Genomic DNA, 22,448 nt, shown 5'->3' on the forward strand with positions numbered 1-22,448 from the left:
AAACTCGAAAACGAAATTTTCAGGAGTCGGCCAACCGGCACTTGCGAACTGCTTCTGCTTTGGGCACCGCACAGCAAGAAAGACTAATGTAATGGCTTTGACTGCATGTTTTACACCCCTGACGACCTGATGTCACGGAAGAAGGGACAGCAACCGATGCAGGACCCAAGACTTTGTTAATCAGGCTGACTGAGGGCTACTGCAAGCAGATAACCCAAATGTGATGACTGCAACAGTGAAACATGAAGAAGATCGGATCAGATAGGAGACGGAAGTGGTATGAACCCCATCTGGATCTGAGCTCTGAGAAATTTTTGATTCATCCTGTCCATAGCTGCTTCTGATAAACTTCTGGTGGACCTTGAGGATGTAGTGGATAGAGGTCTGAAATATCTCTTAGATATCTGTAACAAAGGGGATCTCAAAGTAGAAAATTTAGGCTTAATGGTATACTCTGCTGTGTGACCAATTTGTGAAGTGCCATGCTTTGGTTCAGAGGACCTAGGATCCAAAGATGGTGCCGTTGGACTTACAGATATGACTATTGGAGCTGAAGACTTCGGGTCAGAAGGTTTCAGATCCAAAGGTTGTGTCTTAGGATCAGACACAGTCGGATCCAATATCTTACGGCTTTTGAAAGGTGGCTCCAACAAAGCCCTGGGGGACTGGCTCCAGCTTCATGATGTTACCATCTGATTTCACCTTACATGCCATACCAACTGATTCAATAATACTAAACCAGGACAGATGTTTCAGTACAACCAATGTACCAAGGACTGGTAACAATAATACTAATATGGTTTTCTGAAGAATTGATTATAGGAAGTTACTAGGCCCCTGGCCCTGAGGCCCTTATATGTCTAGCCAAGAGTTTAGCCCATGTTTAGACAAGTAAGCACCCAAAGCCCCTGTCCAGCAAGGACAAAGGTGGAATCCCAGGCGTATATTTACATCCAGTTATCCAGGTTGTGTTTGAAAATCGATAATGAGGTACTCTGCTTCATGTGGAGAGGGAGTCTATTCCACAGACAGGGGAGTCTATGGGACACAAATCTGTCCCTCCAACAAGTCCTATTGATGTCACAGACCAGGTTGAGATTACTTGAGTGGAGCTCAACTTGCGGATATGCAGCAGTCCCATCATGATGAATTAAATGGTTATTTTGCAGCAGCAACAGATCCTTTTGGTTTGCTGAAACACCAAATGTTGGGAATACTGCCCCTAATATGACTGAAGCTTTCCATGAGCTTTAAAAGGATTTGGTTAAGCTCGGCTGCAGTAGGATAGTTTATACTTTAAGAGCTACTTGCCTACGCAAAGAGTGCCAAAGGGTCTCGGGGACACAAAAATGCCCGTAGGAGATGACTTTCCTAAAGAATTTATTGACAAATGGGTTGAGCTTAATCAAAATAGGCTTCCAGTTATGTAGAAATGTTGGTGAACTTGAATAAACAGAAGACAAAATGTCTATATGAAAAAATCCGCTCGGCATACTTTATCCTAAAGGACAATGTCACTAGTGAAATTTTGACACCAAGTTTTTTATCATTCAGGACAAATTAGTCAAAGAAAACAAAGTCCTTAAAAAAAAAGAAAAGTTAAAAATTTCAAAGGGACCGCCCTGAATACAAAAACGGCATGGCTTATCTGTAGAATACAGTATGTGTGCTGTATCTTTAAGAAGCGTTTCAAGGACTGAACATGCATATAAACAGTCCGCAAGTGCTAGATTCAGTACCATTTTGAGAGTCCAGCAAGAAAGTGAGGATGTATGAGTGTAATAGCTAGTCTGATTATAAGTTTATCTACTTAAAAATTATTAAGCCTCAATCCTGATGTGTTTGTACATAATAAAGCTGCTTGAACAGAACCCACAAAGTCTCGTCTATTGTATTGTGACTAGACAAGCAACACTATCCAAAAACCTGAATTCAATCCAAGTTTGAAGAAGGTGCCAAAGAAGGTCCAGGAAGAAGAAATGACAACATGGTGTTTGAGAATGGAGAAGAACGTGGTGTGCACCAATCTGAGTGGATAGCGCAGTGAAAAGGAGCAAGTAGTTTACAACACCAATGAAGGTCTACAAACAACAATGAAAGAGGTGTAAATGGCAACACCAATGGAAAGCAAATTTTTCAGCTGGTGCAGGTCTACCAGCAAGCGGGAGCTGCGAACAGAACATGGGCAGAAGTTGCAGCTCTGATAAACAAACCACCAACCAGGAAGAAAAACTGGAATGGACCGAAAAACAATTGGAAAAGGCAATAAATATGTATGACAACTGTCTTAAAATTGTTAACTTGTTCTCTGTAATGTGCTTAGAGAAGACTAGAATTTCATTCCAGCAAAAAGAGCTGATAAATGTAATATCACAGACTACTTGAGAAAGCTTAATTTTAAGTTTCTATATAAAAAGTACAGTTTTGTACCTACCATAAATGTAGATGTTCGAAGATCCACATTGCTGCAGTCCTTACACTTGGGTAGTCCGCTGTCCTCGGTCGGCCCGAATATCAAAGTATTAGGCTGACGTCGGTCAAGGCGCTTAAGACTGACATCAGGACGTCAGGGTACAAATGCGCATGACCGACGTCATATCCTCAGTCTTTTCTTGCCCCAGATGTCAGAAGACCCTAAAAAGAAAGGTCAAAACCAAAAGACAGCAAAAAACAACCAACCACCCTAGTACTAACCCTATGTACAATATATACAATATTCACAATATGTACAACCCAAACCACACAACCGCCTCTAACTACAGAGGGGAAGGAGGGAGGTAAATTGGACTGCAGCAATGTGGATCTTGAACATCTACATTTATGGTAGGTACAAAACTGTACTATGTTCTTCATCTCACATTGCTGCAGTCCTTACACTTGGGTAGAATCCCAAAGCAGAGGTAAGGGAGGATGGCAAAACTATAAAGCAGTAGGAGCTGCCAAAATGCCCTGTAAAATTGCAGTGGCAAAACCAGCCCTAGATTTAGAGTAAAGTGGAAGGTGGTAATGCTTAGAGAAAGTATGCACTGAACTCCAAGTAGCTGCCTCTAAAATATCTTTAGTTGCCACCCCTTAAAAAGCTGTAGAAGTGGCAGTAGCCCTAGTGGAATGGGGCCTAATCCCAGCTGGAATCTCCTTACCATGATGGGAGTAACAGAAAGCAATACAAAACCCAATCCACTTAGAAATAGTTTGTTTTGACACAGGCTTGCCCTGAGAACCCAAAGCAAATGAAACAAATAACTGCTGAGACTGCCTGAACCCTTTAGTTCTGCTCAAATAATATCGCAACTGCCTGTGTATATCCAAAGTGTGCAAAATCTTTTCCCCTTTATTTTGGGGGTTTGCATAAAAAGTAGGCAAATGAATAGTTTGGTTTAAAGCCACACTAGAAACCACTTTAGGCATAAAGGAAGGATTAGTACGCAAAGACACCCTATCCTTATGGAAAATTAAGAAAGGCTCAACTGCCATAAGGGCCTGTAACTCAGACACAATTCTCGCAGAGGTAATGGCCAACAAAAAAGCAGTCTTCCATGATAAATATTTCAACTCAGCAGTAGCTGCAGGCTCAAAAGGTTGTAGAGTGAGTTTCTCCAACACAAAATTGAGATCCCAAGCAGGAGTAGGAGCTCTACGTGGGGGTCTTATATTCTTTGCCCCTCTAAGGAATTGCTTAAACAAAGGATGAGAAAACAATGGTGGGTCACAGTCATAGTGAGCAGAAATTGCTGCAGCATGAACCTTAATAGAAGAGAAGGACAAACCTTTGTCCAGTAACTCAGTAAGATACTGAAGAGCCACACTTAAATTAGGCTTAGAAACATCAAATTCCTTTGCTGTACTCCAAAATAAAAATCTCTTCCATTTATCTGCGTACACTTTCCTTGTACTAGGCCTTCTGGCCTCCAAAATAACATTCAAAACCTGCTGTGGAAGCTGAGACCCTCCAGGGTTTAAAACAGAATATGCCAGGCTGTTAGGTGAAGAGAGTGAAGTTTTACATTGAATAGATGACTGTTCTCCTGAGACAGCAGGTGTGGAATCAAGGCAAAGGCCATGGAGGCTCCCGCACCAGACTTCTCAGTAATGGGTACCAGTGCTGTCGAGGCCAATCTGGAGCTATTAAAATCATCTTTGGCTTGTCCTGTCTGACCTTCAGGAGTACCTTTGGGAGGAGAGGCAGAGGTGGAAAGGCATACACATGAAGATTGCTCCAATTGAATGAGAGAGCATCCACTTTCCAAGCTGTGGGATGAAACCTTTTGTGCAGAACTTTGGCAACTGGTAGTTTAGTGGAGAAGCGAACAGATCTATGTCTGGAGTTCCCCATAACACTGTCAATTTCTGAAATACATGAGGATCCAATTTCCACTCGTGGGGATCCATAATTTGTCTGCTCAACACATCTGCTAAGGAGTTCTGTGCTCCGGCAGAAACCTTGCCTGAAGATTTAGCTGTAAACTGAGAGCCGTCTCCCACAAAATCATTGCTTGTCTGCATAGAGGATAAGAATGTGTTCCCCCTTGCTTGTTGATGTACCACATGACAGTTGTGTTGTCTGTTAGAACCAACACCTGCCCAGGAAGGAGTAAATCCTTGAAAGCTATCAATGCAAATTGGACTGCTAACATCTCCTTCAAGTTGATATGTAAATGTTGAAGTCTGGCAGGCCACGTGTCTTGTACCCACTTTCCATTTAGATGAGCTCCCCAAGCTTTGTCTGAGGCATCTGTCGTTAGAATCTGACTCGCCTCTGGCCGGGTCACAGAGAGTCCCTTGTTTAGGTGACATTCCTGAGCCCACCACAAAAATTCCTTTTGAATGCAAGGTATTATCTGAATGACAGTGTCCATATCTTGGCAGTGCTGTGTCCATACATTTTTGAGATACCATTGCAGCTTCCTCATATGCAGTTTGGCATTGGGAAGCACCAGAATACAAGATGCCATGAACCCCAAGGCTTGAAGGACTGTCCTTGCAGTCAGCCTGGACTGATGAGACAATTGATGGAAGTAAAGAGAAAGATTCTTTTGTTTGTCTGGGGTCAAAAAGGCCCTCTGGGATGCTGTATTCAGTCTCACACCCAGAAAGCACATGTCCTGAGAGGGTACTAGACTGGACTTTATTTCGTTCACAGAATACCCCAGGCATCTTAGCACTGTATCACATATTGTAAATGATGAAGAAGTTCGTCCTTTCCTTGGGCCAGAATCAGGCAATCGTCCAAATAAGGATAGATCTGTATTCCTCTTAGCCTGAAGAAAGCTATCACTGGAGCCAGAACCTTCGTGAACACTCTGGGCAGTAGATAAGCCAAAGGGCAATGCAGAGAACTGATAATGAGAAGTCCCAGCTCGAAAACGCAGATACTTCCTGCAACTTAGCCTGATAGGAACATGAAGGTAAGCCTCCTTGAGATCCAGAGTCACCATCCAGTGATCTTTGCCCAGCAGAGGTAAAAGCTGTTGTAACGTCAACATTTTGAACTTGGGAATGTCCAGATAAGTGTTGAGGATAGATAAATCCAGAAATGGTCTCCACGTGTTCCCCTTCTTTGGTACTAGGAACAGGCGAGAATAAAATCCTAGGCCCACTTCTGGCAGAGGGACCGGTTGTATGGCCCCTATTTTGAGCAGCAGAGAAATTTGTTTGTGAGCCTCTAGTCTTTGCTGAGGAGGAACGTCCGGCATGCCTTTGAAAGGAGGCAAGGTATGGAAATAAAACCTGTAACCTTGGTGTATGATATCTAATACCCATCTGTCTTGGGTAATCAAACTCCAATTTTCCTTGAAGAGTGCCAACCTTCCTCCCAAAGGTGCTGCCATGCAAGAAGGATCTGGCAGCTGAAAAGGTAGGTCATTGGGCCTGTTTACGAAAGGACTGGCCCCTGCCCTCACCCGAAGAATGTGCAGGAGAACTCCCTGTTCTAGGTCTGAAGGAGCTCTGCCCCTACCACGTCTAGATCTACCCCTAGACTGTGAATCATAAGAAGGGTACGTCCACCCCTTAGCAGGCCAATTCCTACTAAACTTGGAGGCTGAACTTGCAAAAATCTTTAACAGTCTGCATAGACTTAGCCTTGTCCTCCATTTTCTTCAAGACTGACTCCACAGGTGAACCAAACAACACATCAGACTGTAAAGGAGCATCCAAAATCCTTGTCTTAACATGTTCAGATAAATTCTGATCCCTCAGCCAGGCGTGCCTGCGAAGAACTGACCCAGTGGCAGCCACCCTAGACGAGGCCTGTACAGCATCAAAACCACATTGTAAAGAATGCTTACCCACCTGTTCAGAAACATGTACTAAATCTTGTAATTCTTTACACTCAATGCCTTCCGCCAGAGCATCTACCTTAGACTTCAATTGAGAAAGAAGATAGTTTTGATATTTCAACATGTGAAACTGGCAATTCAAAGCCCTCATAGCTAAGGTGGAAGAAGTATAGACTTTCTTTCCCCATCTATCCAAAGCTCTGGCCTCTTTATCTGGAGGAACCGGATTTTTACAACAGAGGCCTTGACACCCTTAGGTCCCTGACTAACAGTTTCTGGGTCCGCCCTAGGACTCTTATAAAGATATTTATGAGCCTCAGGCACCCTGTAATACCTATCCGGTTTAACAGGAGCAGGAGGCAAAGAATCAGGATTAAGTGAAGCCTCTGCAAACACATCTTCCACAACATCCAGAACAGGAGGTATAGCCAAAGGCCTATGCTGGGGTAAAAGCAAAAATTCCCTAAGCCTTTTCCTGGAATCAGAGAAGTCCTGACCTTCCCACTTAAAATGTTCCCTCATGGAATGAAGAGTCTCTGAAAAAGAAAAATCCTCTGGAGGACAAGCAGAAGGAGTTGAATCATCTGCATCAGAATCAAAATAAGGAGAGTACTCCTGCAAGTCTTCAGCCGAAGACTCTGAAACATCTGAAGCCTGCTCAAAACTCCCCAACTCTGGTTCCACCCTAGGCCTCTTATCTGGAGGGGGCAAAGAACCTCTAATCAAAGTAATTAAATCTTCTGCCATTTTAAGCATGTGCTTCTTGGGCACAGATCCTGTAGAACTAGGAGTGACACCAACAGAAGCTAAACCTGGCCTGCCTCTGGGAGAAGCCTTAGAAACAGAAGGAGAGGGCCTAACCACCTTAGGAAGGGAGGGGAGTACAGTAACCTGAGAAGCCCCTTCAGCCTGACCTGCCTCCTGAGAGGCCACATCCCGCAATAACAAAGTCTCCCCCTGGGACTCCAGAGAAGCCTCCGGCAGAACCACCGGTTCCACTGACGCCTCTAAAGAACCGGCGTCCGGTACGGACGACTCTTCTTGCCTGGGTTTAGCTGCTTTGTCTCTGCGCTTCTTCGAAGAAGCGGGCGTCGGAGCATCCGACGGCATCTTATAATTGCACCGCTTCCCAAAGACCAACCTGGCACAATCTAACCTTCGCTTAATAGTGCGCTTATTGAACCTAGCACAAAAGCGACACCCAACAACGTCGTGCTCAGGCCCCAAACAAGGAATACACAAAGTATGATAATCTCTATGCGGTATCTGTTTCCCACAAGAAATACAGTTATTCACTTTTTCTGACATCCGGTAAACCACTGAGGCAAGAAAAAACTAAAATGTTCCCCAACGGGGTACTTAGCCAACTTTGACTCGGTCTGAAACTCCGAATTCGAAAAATTTCAGAACGCCGAACGGCACTTGCAACGCTGCTTCTGCATCGGACCATGCGGCAAAAAAGACTGAGGATATGACGTCGGTCATGCGCATTTGTACCCTGACGTCCTGATGTCAGTCTTAAGCGCCTTGACCGACGTCAGCCTAATACTTTGATATTCGGGCCGACCGAGGACAGCGGACTACCCAAGTGTAAGGACTGCAGCAATGTGAGATGAAGAACATCTGTTTCTAAACCTGAAAATGATTTTCACAAACCTAGTTCTTTCAACCCACCTTTAAGGGCTGAGGTAGAAATGTTCTTAACTGTAACAAAAATACAAATAATTGAACTGCTTAGCAACAAGCCTGCAGATAAATATTACAATCCCTCCTGTAAAGTAAGAAGTGTATTTCATAGTTTAGTGACGAACAAAAACATTGCTATTACACAAAAGCAGATAAAGGTAATGCCATTGTGGTGTTAGACAGTGAGATGTATGACACAAAAATGTCAGTGCTCCTCCCAGTTGTTCATTTCTATAAATCAGTTTCCTTTTCTGAAATCAAAGAAGCATATTCACAGATTGACTTTTTATAGAGGACTGGTTATGCAGTGTCAGGATTACACATGAAATAAGTACATTTTTTTTTAAGAGTGGACAATCCAAAAATGAGTAGGATCTTTAGATTGCGATAAATCTAGACAACCCTCCTCTCAGACCTATTGCTGCCAGCAGCAAAAGTAAAAATGAGGCTATGGCAATTTTTGTGGGCAAGCATCTACAAAAAGTTGTAGAACTAAGTGACATGCATCAGAGATATGTTTGAGTTTATGATCAAAAGTACGAATGTATGTATAAGAGAAGCAGATTTACTGGTCACTTTAGACATTAAATCGCTTTAAACTGTGATCCCAAATAATAAGGGAATGGAAGTGGTCAGACTGGAATTGATGAATTTGAAACTTTTCTCTTTGAATACTTTGTAGTTGTTGATAGAAATGTTAGACATCATTCTCAGTCATAATTATTTTGAGTATAATTCAGGTTTATATTGTCAAACCAATGGAGTGGCAATGGCCCCCAGTTATGCCAGCAGTTTCATGCACAGTTGGGAAAAAGCCACATTCTCAGTCATAATTATTGTGAGTATAATTCAGGTTTATATTATCAAACCAATGGAGTGGCAATGGCCCCCAGTTACGCCAACAGTTTCATGCACGGTTAGGAAAAAGCCAGTCTATTTGAAAGTGTGCACCACAGCAAAATTTTATTGTACAAACGTTCTACAGATGATGTGTTTTTGGTATGGAGAGAGGATATCAATGTTATTATTATTATTATTCATTTTTGGCTTATGTGAACGATGCTAGCTCCTTCATTAAATTTGTGTTCAAAGCTAATAGAAAATTGTTGACTAAGATTTTTAAAACAGAAGTTCAAAATAATTCATATTTGGAGTATAACAGCATGCACTCTAAAAGAACAAAAGAAAATGTGGTGAATGGCCAACTGATGACAGTTAATAGGCTTACTAACAAAAATCAAGATTTCATGGAAGGAGGAGCAATCTTGTGCAATAAATGTATCGGTAGAAGCTGTTTTTTATTTAGTTTTTATATCTGTAAGTTACGGCTTTTACCACTTTGTGGCTATGAACTTCAGAGAGGAGTGTTTTCTCTGATCTGACAGAGCGGATTTAGCCATTTTAAAGGGGGTTTGAGACCATGAAAATATAGGAGGAGGAAGGAATTCCTTTAATATTAATTTGTTGCATTGGTCAGCCAAGGTCCTTGGATTAAAGGTGGAACAAAATGAACAGTTTGTATTCAGCTGACTGGCTCCAAGGCAATAAACACACTTCTTGTGGGCATCTGAATTCGTACTATTTCGCCCACAAGAAGTGCATTTTTTGATGCCTGTTGGTGTATCCAACATGGTAGAAAGAAAACAGGAACAGGAAAGGCCAAAAAAATAAATAAATAAAAAGGGAAGTGAAAGACACACACACACACATATATATATATATATATATATATATATATATATATATATATCCCTATCTATTCACCGACAATTCATTTCACTGACATTTTTAAATCGACAGTTCATTTAGTCGACAGAAAGATGTGCCCCCTTCCCCAATGTTGTGCAACCCTGGAGTTGATATATATAGTTAGGGGGGGGGGCACAGCCCCACAATGGGGGGTGTGGGAAGCCCCACCTAACAATCTTTGAAGGGGGCACATCTTTCTGTCGACTAAATGAACTGTCGACGAAATGAGTTTCAGTGAAATGAATTGTCGGTGAATAGACAGGGACCCATATATATATATATATATATATATATATATATATATATATATATATATATATATATGGATAAAGAAAATTATTAACAATGGTAATATAAAGGAATTACCTTATTTAAAGAGGTAACAAAATACCACCTAAGGTAAGAGAGACAGACGTACTATATGAGAAGAAATAGTGGCAGACCTAATGCCAGCGATAAGCTGAGAGGGAGGAAGAAAAAACACAGAATACAACAAAAATTAATTTTTTAAAAGATAAAAATTACAAATATTCACTGTTTAACAGCTCGAGAGAGGAAAAGTACAGTTGTGTATACTTACCATAAATGTAGATGTTCAAGTGTCTTCACTGTTGCAGTCATCACATTTGGGTTATCTGCTTGCAGTAGCCCTCAGTCAGCCTGATTATCAAAGTCTTGGGTCCTGCATCGGTTGCTGTCTCATCTTCCGGGACGTCACAGGTATAAAGCATGCAGCCGACACCATTACATCAGTTTTTCTTGCCCCAGATGTCAGGTGCCCCCCTTAATGGGAAGCAATTAAATACATATATACAAGGTTATACCTCCAACAAAAAAGAAATACACCAGAAAGCTTTTAAGTATAGTAAAGGAGAATAGATGTACAGCCAAAAGAAGTCAGGGGGCTGGAGGGAGGATAACCAGGACTGCAACAGTGAATACACTCGAACATCTACATTTATGGTAAGTGTACACAACTGTACTATGTTCTTCATGTTTCACTGTTGCAGTCATCACATTTGGGTAGATTCCCAAAGCTAAGGACGGGAGGAGGAATTTAGATAGCATTAGGACCAGCTATAAGGCTCTGCAAGACTGCAGTGGCAAAGCCAGCTCTGGAGATTTAGAGAAAATTGGCAAATGGTAATGCTTGGTGAAAGTATGTACAGAACTCCAGGTAGCAGCTTCTAGGATGACTCTGGTAGGAACACCTCTGAGAAAGGCTGTAGAGGTAGATGCAGTCCTTGTTGAATGGGGTCTAATCCCCTGTGGGATAGATTTTCCATGGTGCTTACAGCAGAAATGAATGCAATGGCCTATCCATTTAGAAATTGTTTGCTTTGAAATACCCTTCCCCTCTGACCCTGCAGCAAATGCAACCAGCAGTTGTTCAGATTTCCTTAGAGGTTTAGTCCTGTCCAAGTAAAATCTAAGTTGTCTGTGCACATCTAAGGAGTGCAGTATCCATTCCCCTTTGTTCTGTGGATTAGAAAAGAAGGTTGGCAAATGAATGGACTGATTAAGAGCCACACTGAATACCACCTTGGGCATGAAAGAGGGATTGGTCCTGAGAGACACCCTGTCCGCATGAAAGATGATGAAAGGCTCCACTGCCATAAGGGCCTGTAATTCAGATACCCTTCTTGCTGAAGTGATTGCTAAAAGGAAAACTGTTTTCCAAGAAAGGAATTTTAACTCTGAAGTTGCAGCTGGCTCAAAAGGAGGAAGAGTGAGTTTTTCCAATACAAAATTAAGGTCCCAGGCTGGAGTTGGGGCTCTCCTGGGTTGTCTTAAATTTCTGGCCACTCTGAGGAAATGATTGAGCAGTGGGTGAGAAAAGAGGGGTGGTTCTGTGTTGTAATGAGCTGAAATGGTGGAGGCCTGAATTTTGATGGAGGAAAAGGAAAGGCCCCTGTGAAGCATCTCAGTTAAGTATTGAAGAATCTGAGATAAATTGGACGCTGCTATGGCCATCCCTTGAGTTTGATTCCAGGCACAGAATCTTTTCCATTTTTCAGCATAAGATTTTCTTGTACTAGGCCTCCTTGCCTCCGAAATGACATCTAACACTTGTTTACTGAGGGATGGTAACAAAGAGATTAGGTAATTAGACAGGCTGCCAGGTTCAGGGTTTGAAGCTGGGGTGCAGAACTGAGCTGCTGAGACGGGTCTGAGGTAGGTGCCATGGGACCAATTGTGACACACTGCGCAAGAAGGGGTACCAGTGTTGGCGTGGCCAGTCTGGTGCAATCAGTATCAACCTTGGTTTGTCCTGTTTGATCTTTAGTAGTACTTTGGAGAGGAGAGGCAAAGGAGGAAAGGCATAAACTGGTAGATTTTTCCAGCTGAAGTACAGAGCATCTACTTTCCAAGCTTGTTTGTGGGGACTCCTTGTGCAGAATTTGTCCAACTGGTAGTTCTGGGGGGAGGCAAACAGGTCTATATCTGGGGTCCCCCATTTGTTGATCAACATGTTGAAAATCTTTGGTTCTAGTTTCCACTCGTGTGGGTCCATGCATGAGATTTCTGCTTAGTTCGTCTGCCAGTGTATTTAGTTTTCCTGGCAGGAATTGAGCCTGTTGATGCACTTGGTAAATCAAGGGTGTGTTCCACAGAGCCATGGCTAGTCTGCAGAGGGGGTAAGAATGGGTAACCCCCCCCCGCTTGTTTATGTACCACATAACAGTGGTGCTGTCCATATTTACCATTAATTGTCCTGGAAAAATGTGGTCCATGAAGGCTGTCAGAGCATTCTGTACAGCTAACATTTCTTTTTGATTGATATGCAGGTGCATTTGACTTGGGTTCCATTTGCCCTGAATGCACTTCCCTGGCAGGTGAGCCTCCCATGCATAGTCTGATGTGTCTGTTGTTAGGGTTTGGGCGGCAGGGGGTAGAGTGAATGGTAGTCTTTTGTTTTAGTGGCAGGCCTCGCAAACCAAAGGAATTCCAACCGCAGGCAAGGTATGATAGGAATCATTGCTTCTAGATCCTGAGAATGTTGACACCATAGGCTTTTTAGATACCATTGTAATTTCCTCATATGCAGTCTTGCATATGGAATTAGTAGAATGCATGAGGCCATGAACCCCAAGGCTTGCAGTATTTGCCTTGCAGATAAGCAGGGTTTTTGTGGCCACTAGTTTGAAGTAAGTTGTCAAATGAATTTGTTTCTCTGGCATGAGGAAAGCCATCTGTGAAGTTGTGTTCAAGTTTGCTCCCAGGAATATAATTTGTTGACAGGCTACCAGATATGATTTCTTTTCATTTATGGTGTACCCCAGACAAGTTAACACCTTTTGTACAAATGCCAGATGATTCAGAAGTATGCCCTGGCTTTCTGCCTGAATTAAACAATCATCCACGTCTGGGTATATTTGAATATTTCTTTGCCTGCAAAATGCAATGACTGGAGCTAGGCACTTTGTGAATACCCTGGGCGCAGTAGATAAGCCAAAGGGCAGTGCACAGAACGGATAGTGCATGCAGACTGCTTTGAAGTGTAGGTATTTTCTGCAAGATTCCCTGATTGGGATGTGCAGGTAGGCTTCCTTTAAATCCAGTGTTGCCAACCAGGCATCTTTGCCTAGCATGGGAAGCAACTGGTGAAGAGTTAGCACCTTGAATTTTGGAATCACCAAAAAGGTGTTTAGGATAGACAGGTCCAGGATAGGATGCCATGAGTTGTCTTTTTTGGGTACCAGGAACAGTCTTGAGTAGAAACCTTGTCCCTTTTCCTCTTCTTGTACAGTGTGAATAGCCTTTAATCTTGAGAGAGAGTACTTGCTTTTGAGCCTCTGCTCACTGAATTGGGGGTAGATCTGGCCAACCGGTTGGGGTTGGTAATGTGTGAAAGTGAAAAAGTACAGTTTTGTACCTACCATAAATGTAGATGTCCGAATAGGAATGCATCTGCAGTCCTTACAAATGGGTTGTCCTGTCGTCAGGCAGCCCTTCGGTCGGCCGGATTCCAAAGTCTGGGTCTGGCCTCGGCTGGTGTCGCACTTCACCCGACGTCATAGCTGCAGTTCTTCGGGTATAAAGGCATCAGCCGACGCCATTTTCCTCAGTGTTTCTTGCCCCAGATGCCAGTTGCCCTCTTGGACAGCTAAATTTTGGATAAATGCCAATGTTTCCAAATAGTAGAAGGCAAACACAAATAATAAGCATGTATGTACATATATACAAACAAATACACAATAAGAGACCCCCCCCCAGCTAGCTATTAGATGGGCAAATACCCTAGGAATACCACAGAGGGGAAGGAGGGTGGGTAAATCCTGACTGCAGATGCATTCCTATTCGGACATCTACATTTATGGTAGGTACAAAACTGTACTATGTCCTTCAAGGATGCATCTGCAGTCCTTACAAATGGGTAGAATACCATAGCCAAACTAGGGGAGGAGGAAGAAGAAATTATGGTGTAGTTAGGATCCCTTGCAAAACAGCAGTGGCAAACCCTGCTCGGGATCTAGAGTATAAAGGTAAGTTATAATGCTTGGCAAATGTATGCACGGAGGTCCAAGTAGCAGCCTCTATAATGTCCTTGGTAGCCACTCCTCGTAAGAAAGCTGTGGTAGTGGCTGTAGCCCTTGTAGAATGAGGCATGTTCTGTGGAGTTTGCTTTCCATGGTAGGAGTAACAGAATCTGATGCAATTTCCTATCCACTTGGAGATTGTCTGTTTTGAAATTGCTTTTCCTTCCCTTCCTGTTGCATATGCTACCAGAAGCTGGTCAGTTTTTCTATTGCCCTTGGTTCTGTCCAGGTAGTAGCGCAACTGTTTATGTACATCCAAAGTATGCAGCAGTCTTTCCCCCCTGTTCTGTGGATTGGGGAAGAAGGTAGGTAGGTGGATAGCCTGGTTTAAAGACACTCTGGATACCACCTTAGGCATAAATGTAGGATTTGTTCTCATGGACACTCTGTCTTGATGGAAGATTAGGAAGGGTTGTACTGCCATTAAAGCCTGTAGCTCAGAAACCCTTCTTGCTGAGGTAATTGCCAGCAGGAAAGCAGTTTTCCAGGATAGGTGTTGAAGATCTGCTGTTGCTGCTGGTTCGAAAGGGGGGAAGTGTCAATTTTTCTAGCACAAAGTTCAAGTCCCATGCTGGTAATGGTGGTTTCCTAGGAGGTTTTACATTTTTAATTCCTCTCAGAAACTGCCTGAGTAGTGGATCTTGAGAAGACAGGGGGATTGAAGCTGTATTCTGCAGAAATAGCTGATGCATGTATCTTGATGGAGGAATAGGACAGGCCTGTATGGAAAAGCTCTGCCAAGTACTCCAGGATGTTGGCAATGTCTACCTTTGACACATCTTTTCCCCTTTCAGTACTCCAAATGAGAAATCTTTTCCATTTTCCTGCATAGTTCCTTCTTGTTGAAGGTCTGCGGGCCTCAAGGATAATGTCTTTAACCCTTTGGGATAAATCTGGGTTAGTTGCTCTTATGTAATGTTCCAGGCAGTCAGCTGCAGAGTTTTCAGGTTTGGATGCAGGGTGTTGTAGCCGCTCTGAGTTAATAGCAAAGGAATCAGGGGTAGTGTCCACATTTGCCCCCGAGACATGCTCCTCAGTAATGGGTACCAATGTTGTCTTGGCCAGTCTGGAGCTATCAGAATGATCCTTGGACGTTCCTCTTTGATTTTCAATAGCACCTTGTGCATCAAAGGAAGAGGTGGGAATGCATATGCTGTCAGGCTTTTCCAACTGAAGGATAGAAAGTCCACCTTCCAAGCAAGTGGGTGGTACGTCCTTGTGCAGAATTTCTTGAGCTGGTGATTGAGTGGGGATGCGAATAGGTCTATTTGTGGCAGTCCCCATTTCCTTGTGATGGCTTTGAACATGTCCGGGTGTAGCATCCATTCGTGAGCATCCGAGGTAGTTCTGCTTAATATGTCTGCTAGGATGTTTTCTTTTCCCGGTACAAAAATTGCTTGTAACTGAATGTTGTAGCTCAGAGCCATATTCCATACATCCAGTGCCATCCGGCATAGAGGGTATGAATGAGTGCCTCCCTGTTTGTTGATGTACCACATGACTGTGGTGTTGTCTGTCCTTATCATCAACTGCCCTTCTTGGAGGAATGGTCTGAAATTCTGGATTGCTAGTTTTACTGCCAGCATTTCCTTTTGATTTATGTGCAGGTGCAGCTGATCTGGAGTCCATAAGCCTTGTATGCACTTGTCCAGCATGTGGGCCCCCCAACCGAGGTCTGAGGCGTCCGTTGTGATGGTTTGGCTTGGTTGAATGCTGTGGAAGGGCAAACCTGGGTTTGACTGGCATGCCTGAGCCCACCATAGGAACTCTTGTTTCAGGCATGGGATTAGTGGTATTTCGGTTTCTAGGCTGTGCCTGTGTTGAGACCATAAATTCTTTAGGTACCACTGTAGCTTTCTCATATGCAGTCTGGCATGAGGGACCAGGATTATGCAGGATGCCATGAAGCCCAAGGCCTGCAGTACTTTCCTTGCTGTTAGTTTGTTCTGCTTTGTTAATGCCAAGAAGTAGAGAGGAAGTTGTTCTTGTTTTTCTGCAGTTAGGAATGCCATCTGTTTTACTGTGTCCAATTCTGCACCTAAGAAGGTTATTCTTTGGGATGGTATCAGTCTTGATTTTTTTTTATATTGACTGTATATCCCAGGGCTTGCAGTAAGCAAATGACTCTTTGTAAGTCTTCTGTTAGCTTGTTTTTGTTGTCCGCTTGTATCAGGCAGTCGTCCAGGTATGGATACATTTGGATTCCCTGAAGCCTGCAGTGAGCGATTACTGATGCCAGGCATTTCATGAACACTCTGGGCGCAGTAGATAAGCCAAAGGGCAATGCTGAGAATTGATAATGCTCTGATCCTGCAAGAAATCTGAGGTATCTTCTGAAATTTGGTCGTATGGGGACGTGCAGGTATGCCTCCTTGAGATCTAGAGTCACCAGCCAATACTCCTTGCCCAGCATGGGAAGAAGTTGCTGTAGGGTCAGCATTTTGAATTTTGGAACAATGATGAATGTGTTTAAAGCGGACAGGTCGAGAATAGGCCTCCAATTTTTCTCTTTTCTTGGTACCAGGAGGAGTCTGGAGTAAAATCCCTTTCCTTGTTCCATAGATGGTACCCTTTCCACAGCTCTCATCTTTGCTAATTGAGCTATTTGTTTTAGAGCTTCTGTCTTTTGATTTGGTGGTAGGTTTGGCATTCCTCTTTTTCCTGGTAAAGTATGGAAATGAAACCTGTAACCTTGGTCTATAGTTTGCAAAATCCACTTGTCTCTTGTGATGTAGTGCCAGTTTTTTGAAAATAAGGCTAACTTTCCACCTAAGGGTGCTGCTATTTGTTCCCTGGTAGGCGGTGCCAGAGCCAAGTCACTGTGATTGTCCTGTTGCAGTGGTAGTAGTTGTGTCTGTGCCTCGCTGGTTGTTACCTTGCCACTGGCGTCCCCTGTAGGCACCTCCTCTGGATTGGTTTCTGCCTCTTGAATGTCTATTCCTGCCTCTCTGTGTTTTAGAGGAGTCTGGAAAGGACCAATTTTTGGAAGGCCAGTTCCTGCTAAACCTTGGAGGCTGAACCTGTAAGAAATCTTTCACTGTTTGTACAGATTTTGCCTTCTCTTCCATTTTCTTCAGTACCTGCTGAGCAGGAGAACCAAATAAACTGACCTTATCCATAGGAGCATCTAATAGTTTTGCTTTAACATGATCCGGCAAGACCTGTTCTTTCAACCATGCATGTCTTCTTATAACTGTGCCAGTCATGGCTGATCTAAAGGAAGCCTCCAGTGCATCATAGCCACATTTTAAAGAATGGTTACTAACCTGCTGAATGTTATGCACCGTTTCTAGAACATATTTCTTATCTAAAGAATCATCAGAGGACAGTTTCTTAGTTAACTGATCAAGCATAAACTCCTGGTATTGGATCATATGAAACTGACAGTTCAATGCCCTAGCTGAGAGAGTAGCAGAGGTGTATACTTTTTTACCCCATCTCTCTAAGGACCTGGATTCCCTTTGAGGGGAGAGGATTTTTAACTGAGGTCGAAGCTACTGCCTTAGGCCCCTGGGAGATAGTCTCGGGATCTGCAAAAGGAGCCTTGTATAAATGGTGATGTGTGTCCGGGACCCTGTAGAACCTATCGGGCTTAGCAGGGGCTGGAGGCAAAGTATCAGGAGCAGTGCAAGCATCATTAAATGCATCATCTACAACAGGAAGAACTGGAGGTATAGCTAAAGGCCTATGTTGTGGTAAATGCAAAAAAGTCCTAAGCCTTTTCCTTGAATCTGAGAAATCTTGCCCCTGCCATTGAAATTGCTCTCTCATGGCATGTAAGGTTTCCCCAAAGGAAAATTCCTCTGGTGGAGAGGCAGAAGGAATCGATTCCTCAGCATCGGAGTCTTCATAAGGAGAAAAAGGAGCCTCTGGATGGTCTGTATTGTCTGAATCATCAGAAGAATCATCTGAGGACACTGGCTCAGGGGGCTCTGCTCTAGGTCTCTTTTCTGGAGGAGGTTGAGAGGCCCTGTCTGGAAGAGGTTGGGATCCCCTTATTAAAGAGATGAGATCCTCTGCCAGAGTAAGCATTTGGGAACTGGAACTGGGCCTGTGAGAGGGGGGCTTAACAGGCACAGACTTAGAAGTTTTGGCTGCTTTAGCCCTGGCAAAGGCCTTTATGGACATGGCTGCAGGCGGCCTAGCAGCACCACGTGCAGGGGTTGAAACATCCAAAGGGATGGTGTCCGATAATTCTTGTGAAACCACAGTAGCAGGTTGAATTTCAGAGGCCGATTCAACCAGGTTAGAAGGGGCCTCGGTAGTAGTCATGGATTCGGCTGAAGTTAGAACCGTTTGCTCGGTTTCGGCCGAAACCAAGACACTCGCGGTTTCGGCCGAAACCGCGGACCGCGAGTGTCGGTCCTTTTCTTTGCGTTTCTTAACAACTTGTGAAGTTGGAGGATCCGACGGCATTATGTACGCAAAATCTGAGCCGAAAAACTGTTCAGCAAACTCCGACCGACGTCTAAGCATCCGACGGTTGAAAGAAGCACAGGCTAAACAAGCTGCTACGTCGTGGTCTGGGCCTAAACAAGGTAAGCAGTAAGAGTGGAAATCTTTATGAGGTATTTGTTTCCCACAAGTTAAACAGTTATTCACTTTTTCTGACATCGGCTGAGGCAAGAAAGAGTCCCCAACGGGGTACTTAGCTTTTAGAAGTCTTGAGTAGTATTCGGTAGTAGTAATCTCTGGATCTGACCGACCGGCACTTGCGAACAGCTTCTGCTTCGGGTGCCACGCGGCAAGAAAGACGGGGAAAATGGCGTCGGCTGATGCCTTTATACCCGAAGAACTGCAGCTATGACGTCGGGTGAAGTGCGACACCAGCCGAGGCCAGACCCAGACTTTGGAATCCGGCTGACCAAAGAGCTGCCTGACGACAGGACAACCCATTTGTAAGGACTGCAGATGCATCCTTGAAGGAAATCTGTATCCTTGGGAATGTTTAAAACCCATTTGTCCTGGGTAATGAGTTCCCAGTTTTTTGCTTGCAGAGCAATCTTTCCCCCTGAAAGAGCAGTCAGTTGGGAAGTGCTTGGAAGTTTTAAAATTAAGTCATTGAGACAGCTTACCATAGGGGGGAGTCTTACTACTCCCTGATTTGGAAGTGGGAGCCCCCCACTGCTTAGTCCTGTGCATACCCTGGAACTGAAGCCTGGGTGTTCTGCTGGTTCTGGGTTTGAACTGAGAAGGCCTGGAAGAGGCAGGAAAGGACCAATTTCTTGAGGGCCAATGCCTACTAAATCTAGGAGGCTGCACTTTAAAAAAATCTTTAACAGTTTGCATAGATTTAGCTTTTTCCTCCATGTTTTTAAGAACTTCTGCTTTGTTGCCAAACAGGCAGTCCTGACTTAAAGGAGCATCCAGCAATTTAGTTTTAACATGATCTGGCAAAGATTGCTCCTTAAGCCAAGCATGCCTTCTAAGTACAGACCCGGTGACAGCAGCCCTGCAAGATGCCTCCAGTGAATCAAAACCACATTGCAAAATATGTTTTCCAACCTGTTCAGCAGAATGCATTAAATCCTGTAAATCCTTTTTTTCAGCACATCAGGAATCAACATCATTTTCTGTTTAAGCAATCCAATAATATGCTGCTACTTTAACATACGAAACTGACAATTTAAGGCCCTGATGGCCAATGTTGCAGAGGTGTATACCTTCTTACCCCATCTATCCAGGGCTCTGGAATCTCTATCAGAGGGGGTAGAATTTTTGGCAATAGTAGCCTTAATGCCCTTGGGTCCCTCTGAAATGGTCTCAGGATCCGCCGTAGGATTTTTGAAAAGGAACTTGTGAGAATCAGAAACCCTGTAATTTCTATCAGGTTTTCTGGGAGCAGGAGGTAAAGAGTCAGGGGCCAAGCTGGATTCCAAAAAGGCATCGTTAACAATGTCCAGAACAGGAGGGATAGCTAAAGGCCTGTGTTGGGGCAGGAGTAAGAAATCTCTAAGCCTCTTTTTAGAATCAGAGTAATCCTGGCTTTCCCAGAGAAAATGATACTTAAGAGTATGCAAGGTTTCACCAAAAGAAAAATCCTATGGGGGAGAAGTAGAGGGAATAAAGTCCTCTGCATCAGAATCCTCATAGGTTGATAAGGGTAAATCCTGGTCATCAGAGGAGAAAGAAATTTCACAATCCTGGTCAGAAGTATCATAAGCAAATTCAGTCCTAGGTCTCTTAGAGGGGGAAGGTTGGCTTCCCCTGATTAAGGTAATAAGGTCTTCAGCCATTCTTATCATTTGTTTTTTAGGCATAGAGGCTTGACCATGTGGTCTGGGCATCGGTTTCCTAAGCATGGTTCGAGTTTTAGGCCTAGAAGAAGATGGCGTTGGTTTAATTTGCAAGTCAGTAGGCCTGAATACACCCTCAGAAGCTGGGAGCCTGCACAGCAGCTCCAGACCCATCCAAGCTAGAGACATCCGCAGGTTCCACAGTTGAAGCATCCCGTGGCATACCGGACTCCGAATGGGTCTCAGTAGAGGCCTGCGAATCTGAAGTAGCAGGTATCAGGGGCTGCGAAAATGCATCACTGAGTACCAGCGAACTGGCGACTAGCAGCTTCGGACCTAGTGGGCCTGTCTCTGTCTTTATCTTTGGATTTTTTTCAGAATGTCAGTAGTCGGGTGGCTTACCAAAGACATATCTCGATAATTGAACTGAGTACCAAAATATTTAGAAGCGAAAATGTACCGACGACAAATAGTTCGTGGTTTAAATAAGGCATAAAAACAACAGCGAGGTACATCGTGGTCAAGGCCTAGGCAAGGAATACAGTACGAAAGAAAATCTTTATGAGGTATTTGCTTTCCACAAGAAATACAATTGCTGACTTTTACTGACATTGGATTACAGCAAGAAAAAGTTTCCCCAATGGGGTACTTAGCTTTAGATGAAGACATTGGTTCTGAAACTCGAAAATGAGAATTTCAGGAGTCAGACGACCGGCACTTGTGAACTGCTTCTGCTTCGGGCACCGCACGGCAAGAAAGAGTGATGTAATGGCGTCAGCTGCATGCTTTATACCCCTGACTACCTGACATCACGGAAGATGAGACAGCAATCGACACAGGAACCAAGACTTTGATAATCAGGTTGACTGAGGGCTACTGCAAGCAGATAACCCAAATGTGATGACTGCAACAGTGAAACACTAAGAACATCTGCATCTGGTCATGATTGTGGCAAATGAGATCTGGGGTAATTGGGATGGATTAAGGCACTATGGATAGAGGGAGGAGCTCAAGAGGTGGATCTAAGTCTGGAATATGCAGCTGAGTTGGATCCAGGGATCAGATCCGGACCCATTTTTTGAGAAAGAATGAAAAGGGCAACATCAGATCCATGGGTCACATTTGTTAATGGGGAAGGGATCTGAAAGAGTCTGCTTGCCAACAGTAGCACAGACTGCAACCACCACTGTAAATGTTTCCTAGATGACTGCATTATGATTATGGGAGAAGAAAGGGGGTGGAATCTCTGAAACCAGTGGGGCTGCAGGAGCCTCTGAAGTATTTTCATGTGATGTCAAGCAATCTGTACTATCAATACTGAAGATGTCATGAGACATAACACCCTTAGGATTAAGCGTGCTGAGGTAAGTTTAGTACACAGAAGATTCTCTATCATGGATCTTAAGGATAGAATTCTGTCTTGTGGAAGGGATATTAATCAAATTATAGTATCCAAATGGCATCCTAAGAATACCAAGCACTGAACAGAGATCAGGCTGGATTTCCCCAGATTGTTGGAAATGCTCAAAGAGACACAAAGTTAAAGGAGATAGTCTATGACCTGCATAAGACAAGTCAACTGAGGGGGCAGCCAGAAGCCAGTTGTCCAAATATGGGAATACTTTGTATCCCTGAAGATGCAGATGGGTTTCTACAACATGCATTTGGTAAATACCCCGGGCTGAGGTGAGACTGAATGGCAAGACTCTGAATGGAAATGACTAGCTCCTAATAAGAACAGTAAAAATCTCCTGGACGACTCCTGAATCTTTATGCGAAGGTAAGCATCCTTGAGATCCATGAAGCCCATCCATTCGTTCTTCTGAAGACATGGAAGAAATGACTGCACCGAGACCATCTGAAAGTGGGTCTTCTCAATATATTTATTGAGGAGGCTGAGGTCCTTTGATTTCTTTGGAACCAAAAAGAATACTGAATGAAACCTTGATCTGATCTAG

The 22,448-nt window shown here is 43.6% G+C and overlaps 1 protein-coding gene across 1 annotated transcript in view; it reads right to left on the reverse strand.

The window, feature by feature from the left end:
• Nucleotides 1–22,448, reverse strand: part of BAZ2A (bromodomain adjacent to zinc finger domain 2A) — a 3,667,728-nt gene that overhangs the window by 2,555,794 nt on the left and 1,089,486 nt on the right. The gene's annotated exons all lie outside the window — the stretch shown is intronic.

The sequence above is a fragment of the Protopterus annectens genome, chromosome 9.part0 (genome assembly GCF_019279795.1).
Source record: "Protopterus annectens isolate FY-2018-M chromosome 9.part0, PAN1.0, whole genome shotgun sequence".
Classification (NCBI taxonomy): Eukaryota; Metazoa; Chordata; order Ceratodontiformes; family Protopteridae; genus Protopterus; species Protopterus annectens.